The following is a 19,255-nucleotide window of genomic DNA, read 5'->3' as shown; positions in this document are numbered from 1 at the left end:
ATTTCCCCCTCCCTCTCTGCATGCAATCATTAATAGATACATGTAAACGAGATCATGAGATCTGATGAGATTACAAGTTTGGTTGACAAAGGTAACTGCATGGAAGTAATATATTTAGGCTTTTGTAAGGCGTTTGACTTTAGTACCGCATGACATTCTGATTAAAAAGTAGCACGGTACAGTATCAACAGACCACATGTTAAATGGTTTAAAACTAACTGCCAGTCTCAAAAAGTAGTTGTCCATGTGGAATTATCCCTTAGTGGGGTGTTTCTAGTGCGGTTCCACAGGGTCTGGTGCTATGCCCGATACTATTCAACATTGTCACCAGCCAGATGGAAGTAAAGATAAAACAACTGATGGCAAAAGTTGAGAACGACATAAAGGTTGGCAGAGTGGTAAATAATGAGGACAGGGCAATCGCACAGAGAGCGATCTGGATCAGTTGGCAAGATGGGCCAAACTGCATTTTAATAAAACCTAATGCAAGTTTCATCCATCTAGGAATGAGGACTGCAGGCCAGACCTACAGAATGGGGGCCTGTATCCTGGAAAGCAGGGACTCTGAAAAGGACTTATGGGTCAGAGTAGACAAGCAACTGAATATAAGTTCCCAGAACCATGCTGTGGCAAAAAGCTAATGTAACCCTTGGATGCAGGGACGCTGGAACAATTTGTATAGTGTGGGGGGCTGAGAGCCATTGAACCAAACTGTAAACCCTGCATATGATGGAAACCACTTCAAGCCAGGGGATGCAGCAGCACCCCTAGTTCCAGCACCTATGCTTGGATGTATAAGGAAGGGAGTAGTGAGTAGGGGCAGGGTAGTGATTTTGCCTGTGTGTGTGGCGTTGGACAGACCAATACTAGGATACTGTGTACAGTTCTGATGTCCGCATTTTCTAAAGGATATTTAAAAACTGGAGATACAGGACCCACAAAAAAGTCTTACAATGAGAGATTTAAGGAGCTCAGTCTATCTTATGAATCAGAAGATCAAGAGTAGAATTGATTAGTGTATGAGTACCTCCAAAGAGAAAGTACTGGATACTAAAGGGTTTTTTAATCTAGCAAACAAGGCAGAACAAGAACCAATGGCTGGAAATTAAAGATAGACAAATTCAAAGGAGAAATTAGGCACAGATTGTTAACCACTGGAAGAAACTACCAAGGGAAGTGGTGGATGTTCCATCTCTTGATGTCTTCCCAGCAAGACTGGATGCCTCTCTGGAAGATACCAAACACAAGGTATTGGGCTCAATGCAAATGTAACAGGGTGAAATTCTATGGCCTGTCATATGCAAGAGGTCAGACTAGAAGACCTGTTAGTCCAGCAGTGGGTAAACTTTTTGGCCTGAGGGGCACGTCGGGGTATGGAAATTGTATGGCGGGCCATGAATGCTCACAAAATTGGGGGTAGGAGTGCGGGAGGGGGTGAGGGCTCCGGCTGGGGGTGCAGGCTCTTGGGGTGGGGGCAGAAATGAGGAGTTCATCGTGTGGGAGGGGGCTCTGGGTTGGGGTGTGGGGGGCAGTGAGGGCTCTGGGGTGGGGCTGGGGATGAGGGTTTGGGGTACAAGAGGGGGCTTTGGGCTGGGATCGAGGGGTTCGGAGGGTGGGAGGGGGATCAGGAATGTGGCAGGGGATTGGGGCATGGGGGGGGCAGGATCAGGGGTGCCGGCTCCAGGCAGTGCTTACCGCAAGCAGCTTCTGGAAGCATGTCCCCCCTCCGGCTCCAAGGCTCAGCCAGGCAGCTCTGCGCACTGTCCCGTCCGCAGGCGCCACCCCTGCAGCTCCCATTGGCCAGGAACTGCAGCCAATGGGAGCTTTGGGGGTGGCGCCTGCAGACGGGACAGTGCGCAGAGCTGCCTGGCAACTCCTCCATGTACTACGCAGGAGCTGGAGGGGGGTCATGCCGGCTGCTTCCTGGGAGCCAAGCGGAGCGGGGCAAGCCCCCAACCCCACTCCCTGGCTGGAGCGCCGGAGTGGGGCAAACCCCCAACCCCGCTCCCCAGCTGGAGCTGAGGGCCAGATTAAATGGTCTGACGGGCTGGATATGGCCCATGGGCCGTAGTTTGCCCACCCTGGCGATAGTCCCTTTTGGCCTTAAACTCTATGAATCATGCACACCCCTTTGTGTTTGCATGAGAAGCAGTTCTTGAAACAATAAGGATACTGCCAGGAAGAGATGAGTTCAGGAAAAGTAGGAAGTATTTCAGGAAGATACTGCAGTTCCCTAAAGCACATGTTTACATCCGAAGAAAATCTCTGTTGAAAAGCCATTTTTGGAACAGCAATGCCTCCAAGAAACAGCTGTGGTTTCCTGAGTTCAACTAAGGCACTGCATGTCCGCAGTTTCAAAGAGGGACATGAAATTTACAAGACTATGGCTGAAGTCCGACTAGCTCAATATGTGCTTGATTTATTTATGTTCACCATGTACAATGAGTCAGTGCTGTGATATCATTATTACTGTGTCTATTCCGGGAGTTCCTCGAGGCGTCATTGTGCTAGGCACTGTACACCACAGAATCATAGAAACGTAGGGTTGGAAGGGACCTCAAGAAGTCATTATATCCAGCCCCTAGGACCAAGTGTCCTTAAAAACCTCCAATGACAGGGATTCCACAATCTGTCTTGGAAGCCTGTTCTGGATCTTAGCTACCCTTAGAGTTAGAAAGTTTTTCCTAATATCCAACCTCAATCTTCCTTGCTGCAGATTAATCCAATTACTTCTTGTCCTACTTGTAACCCACACACCTTCTGGGTGTGGGGTTCTGTCCCATCTAGTGGGACTGAGACCACTGAGAGAGAGAGAGAGAAAATGAGTCTGCTGTACAGCCTTAGCTAACAGGCTGTTGGCTTTTAGCCCATGCAGTAGAGGCTCACGCACTAAGCTCCAGACGTCCCCGGTTCGATCCCGCCAGGATCTGTTGGTGTTATACTACCATCACTGGACATGGAGAACAATTGAACCCAAGCCCTCAGTATAACAGCCCTTTACATATTTGCTCAGTCTCCTTTTCTCTAGATTAAAATGTCCTTTTTATAAAAAAAAAAATCTTTCCTCATAGGTCAAGTTTTCTAAACCTTTGATCATTTTTGTTGCTCTCCTCTGGACTCTCTCCAATTTGTCCACATCTTCCCTAAAGTGTGACACCCAGAACTGGACACAGTACTGCAGCCGAGGCCTCACGAGGGTTGAGTAGAGCAGGACAATTACCTCCCATCTTACATATGACACCCCTATTAATACACCTCAGAATATTAGCCTCTTTTTGCACCTGGAAGGGACAGTAGTCGCCTCTGTGCAGAACATTTGCTCTGCCAAGGGAGTCTTCCAAAGAGCATGTTACGATAAAAACACCAGTTTCTCTTGACTCTCTCTCCAGGCAGATAAAATGCCCTTCATCCAGGCTGCAGAATGGCGGGGCTTGACTCACAGTGGGACTTGGGCTCTTATCCATCCCCCTAGCAGGGTGCTAGAGCTTGGGTCCTGAGTGCTTGCTGACCTGAGTCAGGCTGTGTGTATGGACAGAAGGGAAGCTTGGGCTGAAACCTGAGTCAGAAGTTGGGGTTAGTGTAGACATACCTGTAAAGGCCAGTGATAGAATAAAATCCCTGTAGGGAAATTTCTAATCTTAGGCAATTTTTTCCATTTGTCTCAACTGTTTGAATTCAAGAATACCTGTTCCACTGCCATAAAATTCCATTGTCACCTAAGCCTTGGTCAAAATTAAATTAAAACAAACCTTCACACGAGTTTTTCATATTTCATTTTGATTTTGTGAAACTGATCCAATTTCCCCCCCTCCCCCCGAAACAGGTGAAATTTCATGGGCTTTCATTTGATAAGTAGGATTGTTATTTGAGTGAAGATTTGATGAAAGGGTCCTTAACACATGTAACTGGAATGAATGAAAATCCAGAAGAAGATTATAAAAATTAATATATTTTTCTAATGTGAGCTACGTGATATAGAGATTCATAGATTTTCAGGCCAGAGTGGATTATTATGATCATTATTCTGACCTCTAGCATAATACCAGGACAGAGAATTAGTTTTATTCTTCTCCCATAGAGAATAGTAATTGAATTACTATTAGTGTTTAATTGGAATCTATAGAGGACTACAAAATCATGAATGGTGTGGAGAAAGTGAATAGGGAAGCGTTATTTACCCCTTCACATAACGCACGGACCAGGGATCACCCAATTAAATTAATAGGCAGCAAATTTAAAACAAATGTAAGGAAATAGTTCTTCATACAATGCACAGTCAACCTGTGAAACTCATTGCCAGGGGATGTTGTGAAAGCCAAACGTATAAAAGGGCTCAATAAAGAACTGGATAAATTCATGGAGGATAGGTCCACCAATGGCTATTAGCCAAGATAGTCAGGGATTTGACCCCATGCTCTGGGTGTCTCTAAACCTCTGACTCCCAGAAGCTGGGACTGGATGACAGAGGATGGATCATTCAATCGTTGCCCTGTTCTGTTCATTCCCTCTGGCGCTGGCCACTGTCAGAAAACAGGATACTTGGCTAGGTGAGCCACTGGTCTGACCCAATATGGCCATTTTTATGTGTTATCCATAGCAGGTAAGGTGCTTAGTTATCTAAAGGTATTTCTTCATTGCCAAGCAAGAAAGTGTGTTCTTAACATGGGTTAAAATAGCAGTGAAGACATGGCAACTCAACCTGTAACTTGTGTTAGCAACTTGAGTTAAAGCCCAAGGCAGACCGGGGTTGAACTCTAGCTGCCAGCCCGAGTTAAAAGCCGAGTTGCCGTGTCTTCACTGCTATTTTAACCCGAGTTAGCTAACCCATGCTAAGAACACACCTTTGTTTTTTTCCCCATAGAAGACATACCCTAAAATAAATACCTATAGATTGGTGCTTTAGAAATACAGTGGTGGGATGGATGGACAGATGACAGCCACTCTTTCAGTACATTCATTGTCCCTTTTTTATTTTTCCTTTTTATTTAATTCCAAGCTTTAATTACAGCCCAGAACATGGAAGAATTGAACAGACAAAAGGTGCCTATTATTGTTTCGGTCTTTGTGTATTTTATTCATGGCTAGAAAAGCGAAGCCTTGTGGCGTCAGGTCTGCATTGTTTTGTCTTTACTTTCTGCCGTGAACGAAAGACGACACAAACTGTTTACAGCAGTATGCATATTTCTGGCATTCTCAGTTCTTATCTCTGGATATAAGCAGAAAATCAGTGGTATCCATAAGACCTGTTGCTTTTGGTGATATGAATCGAGCGAAAGCATAATGACTTGATTTTCCCATTGCCTTGCACCTTGGGTAGTCATGTATTCTTGTGCCATGTGACTACAAAATGGCTATAAAACACTGTCATTTTGATTTCTTTTACACCTATCTTGCACTCAATTTGCACAGATGTAAATGGCAACACATACTGCACAGAAAGACTAAGCCCTGGTCTACACTACAGGGTTAGGTCAAATTTAGCTGCGTTAGGTTGATTTTAAAGTGAACGTGTCTACACAACCAACCCCTTTCCGTCAACTTAAAGGGCTCTAAAAATTGACTTCTATACTCCTCCCCAGCAAGGGGAGTAGTGCTAAAACCGACCTTGCTGGGTCGAATATGGGGTAGTGCAGACGCAAATCGATGGTATTGGCCTCCAGGAGCTATCCCAGAGTGCTTCATTGTGACCACTCTGGACAGCACTTTGAACTCCGATGCACTAGCCAGGTACACAGGAAAACCCCCGGGAACTTTTGAATTTCATTTCCTGTTTGGTCAGCCTGGCGAACTCAGCAGCACAGGGGACCATGCAGTCCCCACCGAATCGTAGCACGTTGAATGTTTCTACGCTCCCCCACATCATCTCCGTCCCTGAGGTTATTGCAGATTAGAAGTCGAAAAAACCACACTCACGATGACATGTTTTCCGAGCTCATGCAGTCCTCCTGCACTGATAGGGCACAGCTTAATGCATGGAGGCATTCAGTGGCAGAGGCCAGGAAAGAATTAAGTGAGTGTTAAGAGCGGAGGCAGGACGCGATGCTGAGGCTAATGGGGGAGCAAACGAACATGATGAAGCATCTGTTGGAGCTTCAGGAAAGCCAACAAGAGCACAGACCCCCGCTGCATTCAGTGTGACGGGGTTGGGACTCACTCACTCCTGCTGTTGACTCCGGGAATTAGCTCAGTTCATGCAGAGCGCCCTCTGCCGGTGGTGTCCCATCCGTCTCTCACCCTAGATTGGCGTCTCGACCCGCGTTGCTCCCAGCACCCTCTTCAGGATACTGCCCTCCGGCAGTGCCCACTACTCTGGACTCACCTACTTCCAGGGGCTTGGTGTTATCAGTAGTCCTTCTCTTCACCCCAGCCACAATGGCCAATCACATCCCCAAAGTCTAACCCCTTTTGGCAGGGGTCTGGTGCAGTCCGTGATGGCCACTCCTAACGGCCAGGTGGAAGTGCAAGGGGCGGCCAAGGCCCACCCTTTACTTTGGATCCCGACCCAGGGACCCTTTGGCAGCAGCCTTCCTGCCTGCCCTCCTTCTCTCCCTTTGTCCATCTCTCTCCCTGGGCCATTTCCCCTACAGCCCCTTTGCACCAGCTGGGTCCTTTTTCGCAGCCCAGCCCAGCCCGCTAGTTTCCTCCAGCAGGAGACAGACCTTCAAACACTAAAGGCCTAGGAGAGACTACCTGCACCCTTCCTGGGCAGCCTTTATATAGGGCCTAGCCTAGCCCTGATTGGCTGGCTGTAATACTGCCCCTGATTGGCTCTCTAACAGGCCCTCCCTGATTGGCTTCCGCCTTGTGCAGCCGCTCTGGCCTGTTGTAGCCCAATCTGACATAGGGGTGGGGCACTGCCCCACCACAAACTGCCTACCCTCCTCCCCATGTTCCATAGCCTCCTCACCCAGAGGCCCAAGAATGTGGGGCAGGAGGCTCCAGGCACCCAGCCACTCCACTCCAGAGGATGGCCCAAATGACAGAAGGCTGTCATTCAAAGAGTTTGATTTTTAGTGTGGCTTCAGTAAGCAATGTGGCCTTGTCCTTTCCTCCTCCCCAACCCCATCCGGACTTCCTTGTCCATTATCTCATTTTTTTTTAATTAATAAAGAAAGAATGCATGGTTTCAAAACAATAGTTACTTTATTTCGAAGAGGGGAGGGTGGTTGGCTTACAGGGAATTAAAATAATCAAAGGGGGTGGGTTTGGATCAAGGAGAAACACACACAATTGTCACACCAAAGCCTGGTCAGTCATGAAACTGGCTTTCAAAGCCTCTCTGATGCACAGCACACCTTGCTGTGCTCTTCTAATTGCCCTGGTGTCTGGCTGCTCAAAATCGGACACCAGGCGATTTGCCTCAACCTCGCACCCCACCATAAACAACTCCTCCTTATTCTCACAGATCTTATGGAGCACACAGCAAGCAGCAATAACAATGGGAATGTTGGTTGCTCTGAGGTCTGACATAGTCAGCAAGCAGCACCAGCGGGCTTTTAAACATCCAAAGGCACATTCTACCACCATTCTGCACTTGCTCAGCCTATAGCTGAACTGCTCCTTGCTACTGTCCAGGCTTCATGAGCCATGGGAGCAAGGGGTAGGCTGGGGTAGGTGCGACCGCGCGGTGCTGCTGGCTGAGAGAGCAGCCTGAGGCAGAAGCCTCCAGCTCGTATGATATTCCAGGCAGGACTGAATCTCCATGAGATGAAACTTGAAGAAGAGAATGACCTGGAGTCTCTGGCTCCCATTTGGTGATCTAAGAAGAGGATAGCCATGTCTGTCCAGGCGCTCCGATCGACCTCACCGAGGTCTGCCAGGAGCACCCAGGAGACGTACAACGGCTATCAGTCCCACTGCACCGTCTGCTGCGAAGGCAAGGAGCTGCTGCTATGTAGCAATGCAGTACCACATCTGCCAGCAGCACCCAGGAGACATACAGTGAGCTGAGCGGGCTCCATGCTTGCCGTGGTATGGTATCTGTACGGCTAACCCAGGAAAAAATGCGTGAAACGATTGTCTGCCGTTCCTTTCACAGAAGGAGGGAGGGAGGGGGGCCTGACGACATGTACCCAAAACCACCCGTGACAATGTTTTTGCCCCATCAGGTATTGTGAGCTTAACCCAGAATTCCAATGGGCAGCGGCGACTGTGGGAACTGTGGGATAGCTACCTACAGTGCACCGCTCTGTAAGTCGATGCTAGTCACGGTAGTGAGGACACACTCCCCCGACTTAATGCGCTTAGTGTGGACATACGCAATCGACTGTATAAAATGGGTTTCTAAAAATCGACTTTTATAAAAGTGGCCTAATTTCCTAGTGTAGACATACCCTTAGTATAAATTGATGGAGCACTATTAGTCTGGTGAAAAGACAGGAGACTGGTGCCAGGCTATTAGGCCTTTCATCTCTAGGTCACTGCTTCAACTCCAACAGGATCTGTAGTGACTGGAAGTCATACTCAGCTGGTGGCTATTAATAAATAACTAATAATACTTTTTGCTTGTGTACAGCTCGGGTCTTGCCCCCAGTGGAGTTAATGGCCACTTTGCCATTGTCTTTAGTGGAAGTGGGAGCATGCCAATCATACCTTTCATCTGAGGATCTCAAAGCACTAAATGAAGAGAGATATTGGATGGTCTGTGTGAAATGAGTTTGGGGTTTCTGTTCAGCTGCCAGTGGATAGGTGTCCCATTATAACTGTACCACAACGCCACCATTATTACCAATGCTCAGCACATTGCCAGAAGATGTGGGCCAAGGACTGAACTCCCATCTCATCCCTAGAGCTGGTCCCTCCAGCTCGGGACTGAGGCTCATTCGGAGAGCAGTGGGGACATGTTACGGTCTGATGCACAATCCCCAAACACAAGGAAATCGAAGCAAGATGCGCTGGGAGGTGGTCAATCAAAACATATAATAACCATGAAACGGCTAAGTCAGCAACAGTCTGAGCAAACATAATAACAGGCCAAACGCGTCCACACACACACACACAAGTCATCCCAGGGCAGGGGGGAGTTCACTCTGCTGGTGCCCATGTTGCCTTCATTGGGAACCAGGCATGTGCACTCAAGGGCAGAATTTGGCTGTAGGCATGTTGCAAAGTGGGTTTGTCGTGTTGTTCGTGTTCTTGCTTTCAGCTGAGCTCCTATCCAGGCATGTCAGATCTGTCACAAAAGGTTCCATTTGGAGCCTGTTGAGACATGAGGGGTCATTATATTGTTTGAAGCATTGCTATTCAGTACAAAGAATGTAGCCCCACTTCTGCCTCTGTAAGAAAGAGTGCGGTGGCTGTCGAATCAAAGCAGCGTTCTGTTCTAGCCGCTTAGGCCTGTTTCATTTCTGTTCCCTGGCAACTTAGCTATTGGGGGCACCACTGGCCATATCACCAATGATTTGCAGCATTTATCAGCCCACAGACTCCTGTATTCAGGTAACTGCAGACAAGACCATGGGCTCTTTTGGGATCCAGACTGGATTCTGGTAGCCATTACAGCCTTGGTCTGTGCACCAGTTAGGTTTCATTAGCTAAGCACGGCTGGCCTGATAAGTACTTGGATGAGTGATCCAAGGAGCCGTGAGGTGCTTTGGGGGGTTGACTCAGTATGTGGCCCACTTCCTTCTGAAACTGACCCAATACCCCAGCACGATGCTTCGGGACAATGTGCTTCTAGGGGTGCTGCCTTCCAGATGAGACCTAAACCCAAGGCCATGACTACTTATGATCATGAAAGATCCCATGGACTTTTTCTCAAACTTAAGTGTGTTTACCCCAGTGGCCTGGTCATATTTACATTCATGCACCTCACATTTCCCCTGTATTGTCAATTGGATATAGAGTTCTTTTTCACTTTGTGTCCCTGGAGATGGCTGCATTTGAGAGATGGGTTAAATGATCCCTGTGTGTAGTGTGTATATTATTTTAACTGTAAAGACTCTGAGACCTTCTGCATGAAAATCACAATAAGATACTGTAAGACTTTGCATCCTCCCGCTGCAAAACCACAGGTGCTGAGAAGAGCTAAAGGAGAATCCCTGGTAGCAGTAGAGGGCTTATGACAAACAGACAATAATTTCCAACACCATCCAGTAGAGGATGGTGGTGCACGTTTATGCTAGACAGTGCATTATACTGTTAATATTATCAGTTGAAACCACTATGCCATCTCCTTGAACTGTTCCAAAAGGTGCTCTTACTTTTAAAGAATGTGTTAACATAAATGGAACCTTCATATCTCTTTGGGGGATTTGTAATGTTGCAGTGTGGACACTCAAGCACAGGCTTGGAAACACTGAGTCCACAAGCCTGGATCTCACAGACTTGGATTTACAAAGCTGTGTCGTACCCATAGTTACTTATCTCCCTCTCTGGCTAGCATTGCATTTTGGAGTGTCTTTTCCCCTCTCTAATTCTTTGTTGACTCTCACTGTTGCTTCCTGTCTTCTGCACAGGAATTACCTTCTATGCAACGTTTCAGAGTAGCAGCCGTGTTAGTCTGTATTTGCAAAAAGAAAAGGAGTACTTGTGGCACCTTAGAGACTAACCAATTTATCTGAGCATAAGCTTTCGTGAGCTACAGCTCACTTCATCGGATGCATCCGATAAAGTGAGCTGTAGCTCACGAAAGCTTATGCTCAAATAAATTGGTTAGTCTCTAAGGTGCCACAAGTACTCCTTCTATGCAAACTTTCTGCCTTACCTTTCCGTCTATTCTTAGCTACTATAGTGAAACCAAATCCTGATTCCATTGAAGACAAAATGGCAAAAGTCCCATTGACTTCAGTGGGGAAAGGATGTAGCCCTGAGATGGGCAGTATGATGGATTTCAGTGCTTGGTTTCTTTTTAATTTGGAGCTTTGCGTTAGATTTCATATAAACTCTGATTTCCCACCTTCCCCCCACCCACCCACTTCTGAGAATAAGCCAAGAAGCCAGGCATAGTTTTCAAAGTCTCCTAGAATCCTTGGTACTGCCTACAAAGGGAATGGAAAAAGTCTGCATTCTGCTTGAATACTGAGATCTCAAACAGCGTGAGCTTTTAGACAAATGCAGTGCTCACTTCAGAGGAAGCCTAAGTCATTAGCACAGTGCAGAATGGCCTGAAATGGGTTTTTCTTATTAAGGTGTCTTTTTGTTTTCCACACATGGATCTTTCATCGACATATGTTTTCCATATGTTCCTTATTAGTCATGCTTTCTATCTCACAAATCTGGTACTGATGCCATGAACTTATGCAATTAACTTGCTTAAGAAAACACAGCGAAATTCCAGGCAGTATCCCGAGGAAAGCACTGGGCAATGGATTTTTTAAAATGTTTTTACTCCTGCTTGTGTAGCATGTTCCACCTCCTCGCACCGTTGGAGTCCCTTGTGAATGAGGACACTGGAATTCATTCCTACATGCTCTATTCAGTCTTTGTTCCGAGACCTTCCTATAGATATCAGAGAAGGGGGAGGAGGGAAAATAGGACATTGCTTTTAGCTGTTTTCCTGACTTGTACAGGCAGGATTCTCGGGGGATGGGCGCTTAGCTGTCAGAGAGGCGGAGACCGACAGGATGTTTAAATACTTACCATAAAGTCTCCTTCCAAACTGGCAGGGTATAGGTTTGGGGAGACGTCAGTACGTTTGTCTAAGGAAAGGAAAAGGACACGGATAGCAGGAAACTTTCTGATCCTTGGTTGCTGGGAGAGCCCTCAGCAAGAAACACAATGTCTCCGTGAGTAGCTTTTCCATAGCACTTTCCCTTCAGTTTAAACGACTGTACAATGCTTTGTGTACGGGAAAAGAGCAAGAGGGTGAAAAGATTGGCTTGGAAAATCAGGAGAGAACTCTGGCTAGCAGAAACATTTGTCTTATTTCACTTATTTTAGCATCTATTTTAAGAGTTCCCCTTTAGTTCCAAATTCTCTTCTTGGTTACACTGTATGACCCCACAGTGTAGCCTGCACTGGTGTAAACGAGAGGAGAATCTGAACCCTCAAGTCAGCCCTTGCTCTCAGTTACTTTTTCACCCACATAAGGGCTTGATCCAAAGTCCATTGAAGTTGGTGAAAAGATTCCCATTGATTGTAATGGGTTTGGATCAGGCCCTAAAGGAGTAAAATCTGACCCCCAGTCTGTGTTTAGTTATCTAGGAATGAAACAGTTACTCTGTGTGCATTTTGTAGGCTGAATTTGATTTTCGATTCATAGATTTTAAATCCAGAAGGGACCATTCGATGATCTAGTCTGAGTTCAATAGTAGGGAAGCTATGTAATCTATTCCTCCTACCCACCAGTGCAGAATTGTTCCTTACTCTTTTTGTCCAGTGTGAGTGGACTACATAGGCTCTTATATTGTACAGTGAAGATACATAGGTGCCTATATGGAAAATACGTACTGTTTTTCTTTTTTGACAGCATGCATCACTGGAAGATGGTACATGACATTTTCAGACTGTTGTCCTGTTTGTTAAGCTAAATTGATGTGATCATATCCTACGATGGAAACTGGGTTTTATCTTATAAGTTCTTTGAAAATGTAAAGGGAATATTTAAAGAAACAACCTTATGATTAAAGCCTTCGCAATTATATTTGGCAGCTGTATAGTTTCCTCGGTTGAACAGTTGCAAAAAGCGCCCCCAAATTAAACTGAGCATTACAACTGGAGATCAAATGTTCCAAGTGTCTCTTCTCATTGTCTCCTGGGCTGGTTATATTACTCACAGCTATTTTGCCTGGAAAGGTGGGTGGACTCATAGCATTATAACATGGCTGTTGGGATGTATGAATTTGCCTGGTTCTTCCAGCATGATGGAGGCAAAAGTATTGCACTGGGAATTAAAGAAGCTACTACATGCAAAATTAGTCCCTAATCCCGCATACATTTACATACGGAGTTAAGGGTTTGCAGGAGCTTTAAAATACACGGGGCTCAATTTTTGCTGATAACTGAATAGTTTGTTAAAAGTTTACATTGACTATTATAGGAATCAAATAAGAGGGTTAATTGCCTGTGGTCAGAAACCATTATTCCTTAATTAATTCAATTACTTTGCAATCTCCCCCCCCCCCTCTCACACACACACACACACACACACACACCCATTTGGCTTATGAACATTTAAAAGAGTTTAAGTCTCCCAAATCTGTTTCCACTGGCATTAATGGGAAGTTTGCCAATGACTTCAGAGAGAACAGAATCAATTCCTTAAATCCTTGCTCTGCAGTCTGACCTTGTAACCATACTGGTTGAATCCTGCCACCGAATTGCTGCCACCCCATTTTAATTGCCACCCCAAGCACCTGCTTGGAAAGCTGGTGCCTGGAGCCAGCCCTGCTAGGAAGGGTGTATATTTGACTGAGGAAGGGCACGAGGAATATTTTTGATGGTAAACCACAGTTGACTGAAAGCCTGAATCCCATTTAATGAACAGTGAACTAAAAGGCAATACTCTAGAGTCCCACTGGCAGCCCAGCAGCCGCATCCAGCCCACAGGACAATTCACTCCAGTCCTCAAGGCATCTGCTCCCACAGCGGCAGCTACCTGGAATATAGGGAGCATCGCAGTGAAATGTGGCACGTGCCAGAGACCCGTGCCACAAAATGGTGTCCTCCGCACGGCGTGACCTCTCATGTATGGTGCGTGCGAGGATACACCACATGGAGGACGCCGTTTTCTTTCTGTATGTGGCCCGCGGAGGTGTCACACAACTGTGCATGCAGCCTACGTCACTGAAGAGGTTGGACCATCCAAACTGGGGCCCGATTTTTGAAGTAGCCTCTAATTTTGTGCTTGCAATGAATTGCAGAGGTAAATAATGTCTAAGTATGAGCTGGATCAGACCACTGCTCCATCTAGTTCGGTATCCTGTCACCACCAGTGGGCAGCACTAAGTACTTTGAAGGAAGATGCAAGAAAGCCTGAAGTGGTCAATTATAACATAGCCTGCTCAGAAGGGAAGTTTCTTCCTACCCTCCCTCCATTAAAGGTTGACTGAATACGCGGAATTTATGCCTGCAAATAACCGAGCTTGTAATTTTGCCCACAATTGACCCCAAACTAGATGCTGTGTTAAAGAGCCCTTAAAATTTTAACCATTAGAGTTTAAAGAGCAGACAAAAATCATGTAAGAGAGATAAGGTGGGTGAGGTGATATCTTTTATTGGACCAACTTCTGTTGGTGGAAGAGACAAGCTTTCAAGCTCAACAGAGGTCTTCTTTGGGTCTGGGAAAGGTACTCAGAGTTTTACAGCTAAATACAAGGTGGAACAGATTGTTACACATAAGTAGTTAACATATATTCTAGGGGAGTACATCTGTGTACCCTTCCCGGACCAGACCAGAACAAGAGTTCTGTTTAAACTCAAAAGCTTGTCTCTTCCACCAACAGAAGTTGGCCCTATAAAAGATATTATCTCACCCACCTTGTCCCTCTAATATCCTGGGACTGACATGGCTACAACAACACTGCAAACAAAAATTTTGTAATGAATTTGGGGTGTTTTTCCTTCTTGCTCTTGTTGTTCAACTCAGGAAATCCAGAAGTGGCATGAGTTGCTTTCTGCATTGTCACAGGATAATTTTCAGAGTAGCAGCCGTGTTAGTCTGTATCTGCAAAAAGAACAGGAGGACTTGTGGCACCTTAGAGACTAACAAATTTATTTGAGCATAAGCTTTCGTGAGCTACAGCTCACTTCATCGGATACATTCAGTTGAAAATACAGTGGGGAGATTTATATACATAGAGAACATGAAACAATGGGTGTTACCATGCACACTGTAACCAGAGTGATCACTTAAGGTGAGCTATTACCAGCAGGAGAGTGGGCGGGGGGGGGAAGAGGGGAGAACTTTTGTAGTGATAATCAAGGTGGGCCATTTCCAGCAGTTGACAAGAACGTCTGAGGGGGGAGGGGTGGACGGGACATAGGGAAATAGTTTTACTTTGTGTAATGACCCCCACTCCCAGTCTCTATTCAAGCCTAAATTAATGGTATCCAGTTTGCAAATTAAGCCCAATTCAGCAGTCTCTCGTTGGAGACACAGAACGCCACTAGCCATCACCTTCAGCCCCCAACTAAAACCTGTCCAACGTATCATCAAGGATCTACAACCTATCCTGAAGGACGACCCATCACTCTCACAGATCTTGGGAGACAGGCCAGTCCTTGCTTACAGACACCCCCCCAACCTGAAGCAAATACTCACCAGCAACCACACACCACACAACAGAACCACTAACCCAGGAACCTATCCTTGCAACAAAGCCCGTTGCCAACTGTGTCCACATATCTATTCAGGGGACACCATCATTTGGCCTAATCACATCAACCACCCCATCAGGGGCTCGTTCACCTGCACATCTACCAATGTGATATATGCCATCATGTGCCAGCAATGCCCCTCTTCCAGGTACATTGGTCAAACCGGACAGTCTCTACATAAAAGAATAAATGGACACAAATCAGACGTCAAGAATTATAACATTCAAAAACCAGTTGGAGAACACTTCAATCTCTCTGGTCACGCGATTACAGACCTAAAAGTGGCAATTCTTCAACAAAAAAACTTCAGAAACAGACTCCAGCGAGAGACTGCTGAATTGGAATTAATTTGCAAACTGGATACAATTAACTTAGGCTTGAATAGAGACTGGGAGTGGATGGGTCATTACACAAAGTAAAACTATTTCCCCATTTTTATCCCCTCCCCACCCCCCCCCACTGTTCCTCAGACATACTTGTCAACTGCTAGAAATGGCCCACCTTGATTATCACTACAAAAGGTTTCCCCCGCCCCGCCCCCACTCTCCTGCTGGTAATAGCTCACCTTACCTGGTCACTCTGGTTACAGTGTGTATGGTAACACCCATTGTTTCATGTTCTCTGTGTATATAAATCTCCCCACTGTATTTTCCACTGAATGCATCCGATGAAGTGAGCTGTAGCTCACGAAAGCTTACGCTCAAATAAATTTGTTAGTTTCTAAGGTGCCACAAGTCCTCCTTTTCTTATCACAGGATAATGTGATAGCATTTTCTTGAGTTACAGCTTAATTACGCTTGTGTCCAACAAAGGCACTATGTAATTACCACTGCTTAGTCCTTATAAAGCACCATTTCACAGTAACTCACAACAGAGCTCTTTCCCCTACCTGTGCACACTTGTATTAGTGGAGTGCCTTGGAGCCCTAATCATGGATCGGAATTCCATTGGGCTAGGTGTTGTTTAAGCACAGAACAAAAAGGCGGTCCCTGCCCCGAAGAGCTTACAATCTACCCTTTTAGGTTGGTTCACGTTCATGGCTGGAAATGCACAATTTGACCAAGAAGGCTTTTGAGAGACTTTGGGATTCAACAGCTAGACTTGTGGTGTGGGAGACAGGAGACATGGGTTCTACTCCCGTCTCTGCCCCTGACTTGTTTTGTAAACATGGGTAACTGTTTTGCCTCTTTGCCTCAGTTTCCCCAATCTGTAAAATGAGGATAACAACACTCTCCTCCTTTGTAAAGCTCTGTTGATGGAAAGTGCTAGATGATGATTATTATTAGGAGTCTTGCAGCCAGTAGGATTTTAAAGACTGGTGGGTCTGTGTTTATAAAGGGCTTATTATGTATAAAAATAGTAGCACTGGAAATTTCCATTTGACTTTACACCAGACCTCTGGATAGTAAAAGAATTTTCACTATATTTCAAGACCTGGATCTGATTGTTATCTTCTGTGGTAGAATCAAGGCTGTTTGTTGAGCGAGCAGCAGTGTTGTATTTGGCTCATATCCTAAGAAACATCAGTAGAAAAAATGGAGGAGTCTTTGCAAAGAGACAGAATTTAGATGTCAAAAAAACAAAAACAAACAAAAAAACAAACGTCACATTGGTCCCAATCCGACATGCACTGATTTCAAATGGTTCAGGGAAAGCTCTCATTGACTTCAATGATCCAGAACTGGGTCCTTAGAAAGGAAGACTATAGGAAAACATCAGTAATTCAGATAAAATGATAAGAGCTTTTGGAAAGCTGATTCTAGCCCAGATCTATGTACAGGGTAGGGGGATGAGAATTTCAAGCCATCCCTCTGGCTAGAAAGGAATTACCAAAACCAATGGGGCCTGATTCTGCTTTCGACGGCAAACCTAGTGTGCATGAGATCAGAACTGGGTCCATCAGTTTTACTTGTATCATGTATAGCAGGATCGCTTGGTCATCTTTGGTTGAAAATGCATGGGGCAAGGCATGAAAATGCATTGTGTTCTACTGCAGGAAAACACTCAGGATTTGGCCCTTAAATACAATAGGTGAGTAAACAAAATGGGCTGGATTCATCCCTCGCATAATTCCATTGACCAGCAGCATTAATGTGCCCTACATTACAGCCAGCAGCAGCTGCATACACTGCCCCCTCCAGGCAGATGGTTCCTGGCCAGGAGTGTGAACGATCTACATGGGGGAGCTCTGCCTAAGGGGTATTGCTGGCTGAATGGGGGTATCCAAATAGGACCAAAATCCTGCATGCTTCTGAGCCCCGGCAGCTCCCATTGCCTTCAATAGGCATTGCAGGTAGTTGGCGCTTTGTCCTGGACTCTTTCAAGACCAATATGGTCTTTAGCAGAAATGAGAAGGCAGCTGGTGGCTTTAAAAACACAAGAGTCCTCCAAAAGAAATGTGTGTGCGAGAGTCAGGGGGAAGGGCAGAAGGACATGTGTTCTGCTAAGAGATTAGAACAGTAGTCCCCAGACTTATAAGGGTTGCGCCCCTCCCCTTGCCTGTCCATGCCCCCCTCACCCCCGAGTTGGGACTGGGAGCGGGGCCGCGGCTCTTGGGGGGGAGGTGGGGACACGGCCAGGGGTAAGGAGACTGAGGCTAGGACTGCAGCTGGGGGCGGGAGCGGGGCTGGGAACAGAGCTGCAGCCAGAGGCCTCGGCTGGGGCCAGGTTTCGGGGCCTCGGCTGGGGGCGGGGCCAGAGCAGAACTGGGAGTGGACTGGGTTTGGGTAGAGATCCCTCTCTGCCCCCTGTGAAGGCTGCCCCCCTCCCCCCCACAGGGGGCATGTCTCACAGGTTGGGGAGCTCTGGATTAGACAATCTTCTGATAACCTACCTGGCGCCCTTCAAGTCAATGGGAGTTTTGCCATTGACTTCTGTTTGGCATAGTTTCTTATACTGCCCTCCTCATCGCACCTCTGAGCACCTTCCAGTCATGCTTTAAGTGACATAACTCCCATCTCTTACAAATGGGTTCGTTCTTTCTCTCATCATCTCCCCAGGAGAAGTGTGTGTTGTGGTGGAGTGTTCTGCCTTGGTTGGGCTTTTTGTGTTTTTATTAACATGCACACACTGCTCAGTGGAACTAGGATTTATTTCACTCCTCGTGCTTGAGGGGCCAGAACCTGCACGGATGGAAGTGCATCTGTGACATCTGCAGGGGTGAAAGTAACGTAAAGGACTTACTGGTAGCTTTCAGAGTAGCAGCCGTGTTAGTCTGTATTCGCAAAAAGAAAAGGAGTACTTGTGGCACCTTAGAGACTAACCAATTTATTTGAGCATAAGCTTTCGTGAGCTACAGCTCACTTCATCGGATGCATACTGTGGAAACTGCAGAAGACATTATATACACAGAGACCATGAAACAATACCTCCTCCCACCCCACTCTCCTGCTGGTAATAGCTTATCTAAAGTGATCACTCTCCTTACAATGTGTATGATAATCAAGGTGGGCCATTTCCAGCACAAATCCAGGTTTTCTCACCCTCCCCCTCCCCCCCCAACCTCACTCTCCTGCTGGTAATAACCCATCCAAAGTGACCACTCTCTTTACAATGTGTATGATAATCAAGGTGGGCCATTTCCAGCACAAATCCAGGTTTTCTCAACCCCCCCCCCCTTTTTTTTCCCAAAAACCACACACACAAACTCACTCTCCTGCTGGTGATAGCTATACTCTCAGCCCAGCAGAAGAAGCTGCCCTATCTCGGGGCCTCTCCTTCTGTCCCTCCACCCCCACGAACGTGATACAGTTCTGTGGTGACCTAGAATCCTATTTTCGACGTCTCCGACTCAAGGAATATTTCCAAAATACCTCTGAACAACATACTAATCCACAGAGGTCTCCCTACCAACATGACAAAAAGAAGGATTCTAGGTGGACTCCTCCTGAAGGTCGAAACAGCAGACTGGACTTCTACATAGAGTGCTTCCGCCGACGTGCACGGGCTGAAATTGTGGAAAAGCAGCATCACTTGCCCCATAACCTCAGCTGTGCAG

The 19,255-nt window shown here is 46.3% G+C and overlaps 1 protein-coding gene across 4 annotated transcripts in view; it reads left to right on the top strand.

Annotated features, from left to right (window-relative positions):
- The window catches only part of GJC2 (gap junction protein gamma 2), a 112,338-nt gene that overhangs the window by 76,024 nt on the left and 17,059 nt on the right, over window positions 1-19,255 (top strand). Inside the window, exon 1 of one of the 4 annotated variants that reach the window (XM_073334825.1) lies at window positions 11,619-11,726. The exons of the other annotated variants lie outside the window; for them this stretch is intronic. The gene's annotated coding sequence lies outside the window, so the exon portion shown is untranslated. Of the gene's footprint in view, window positions 1-11,618; window positions 11,727-19,255 lie in introns of those variants that run through there. 4 annotated transcript variants of the gene reach the window in all.

The sequence above is a fragment of the Lepidochelys kempii genome, chromosome 2 (genome assembly GCF_965140265.1).
Source record: "Lepidochelys kempii isolate rLepKem1 chromosome 2, rLepKem1.hap2, whole genome shotgun sequence".
Taxonomy (NCBI): domain Eukaryota; kingdom Metazoa; phylum Chordata; order Testudines; family Cheloniidae; genus Lepidochelys; species Lepidochelys kempii.
The sequence above is the reverse complement of the archived record's forward strand: the minus strand, read 5'-3'. Positions and strand labels throughout refer to the sequence as shown.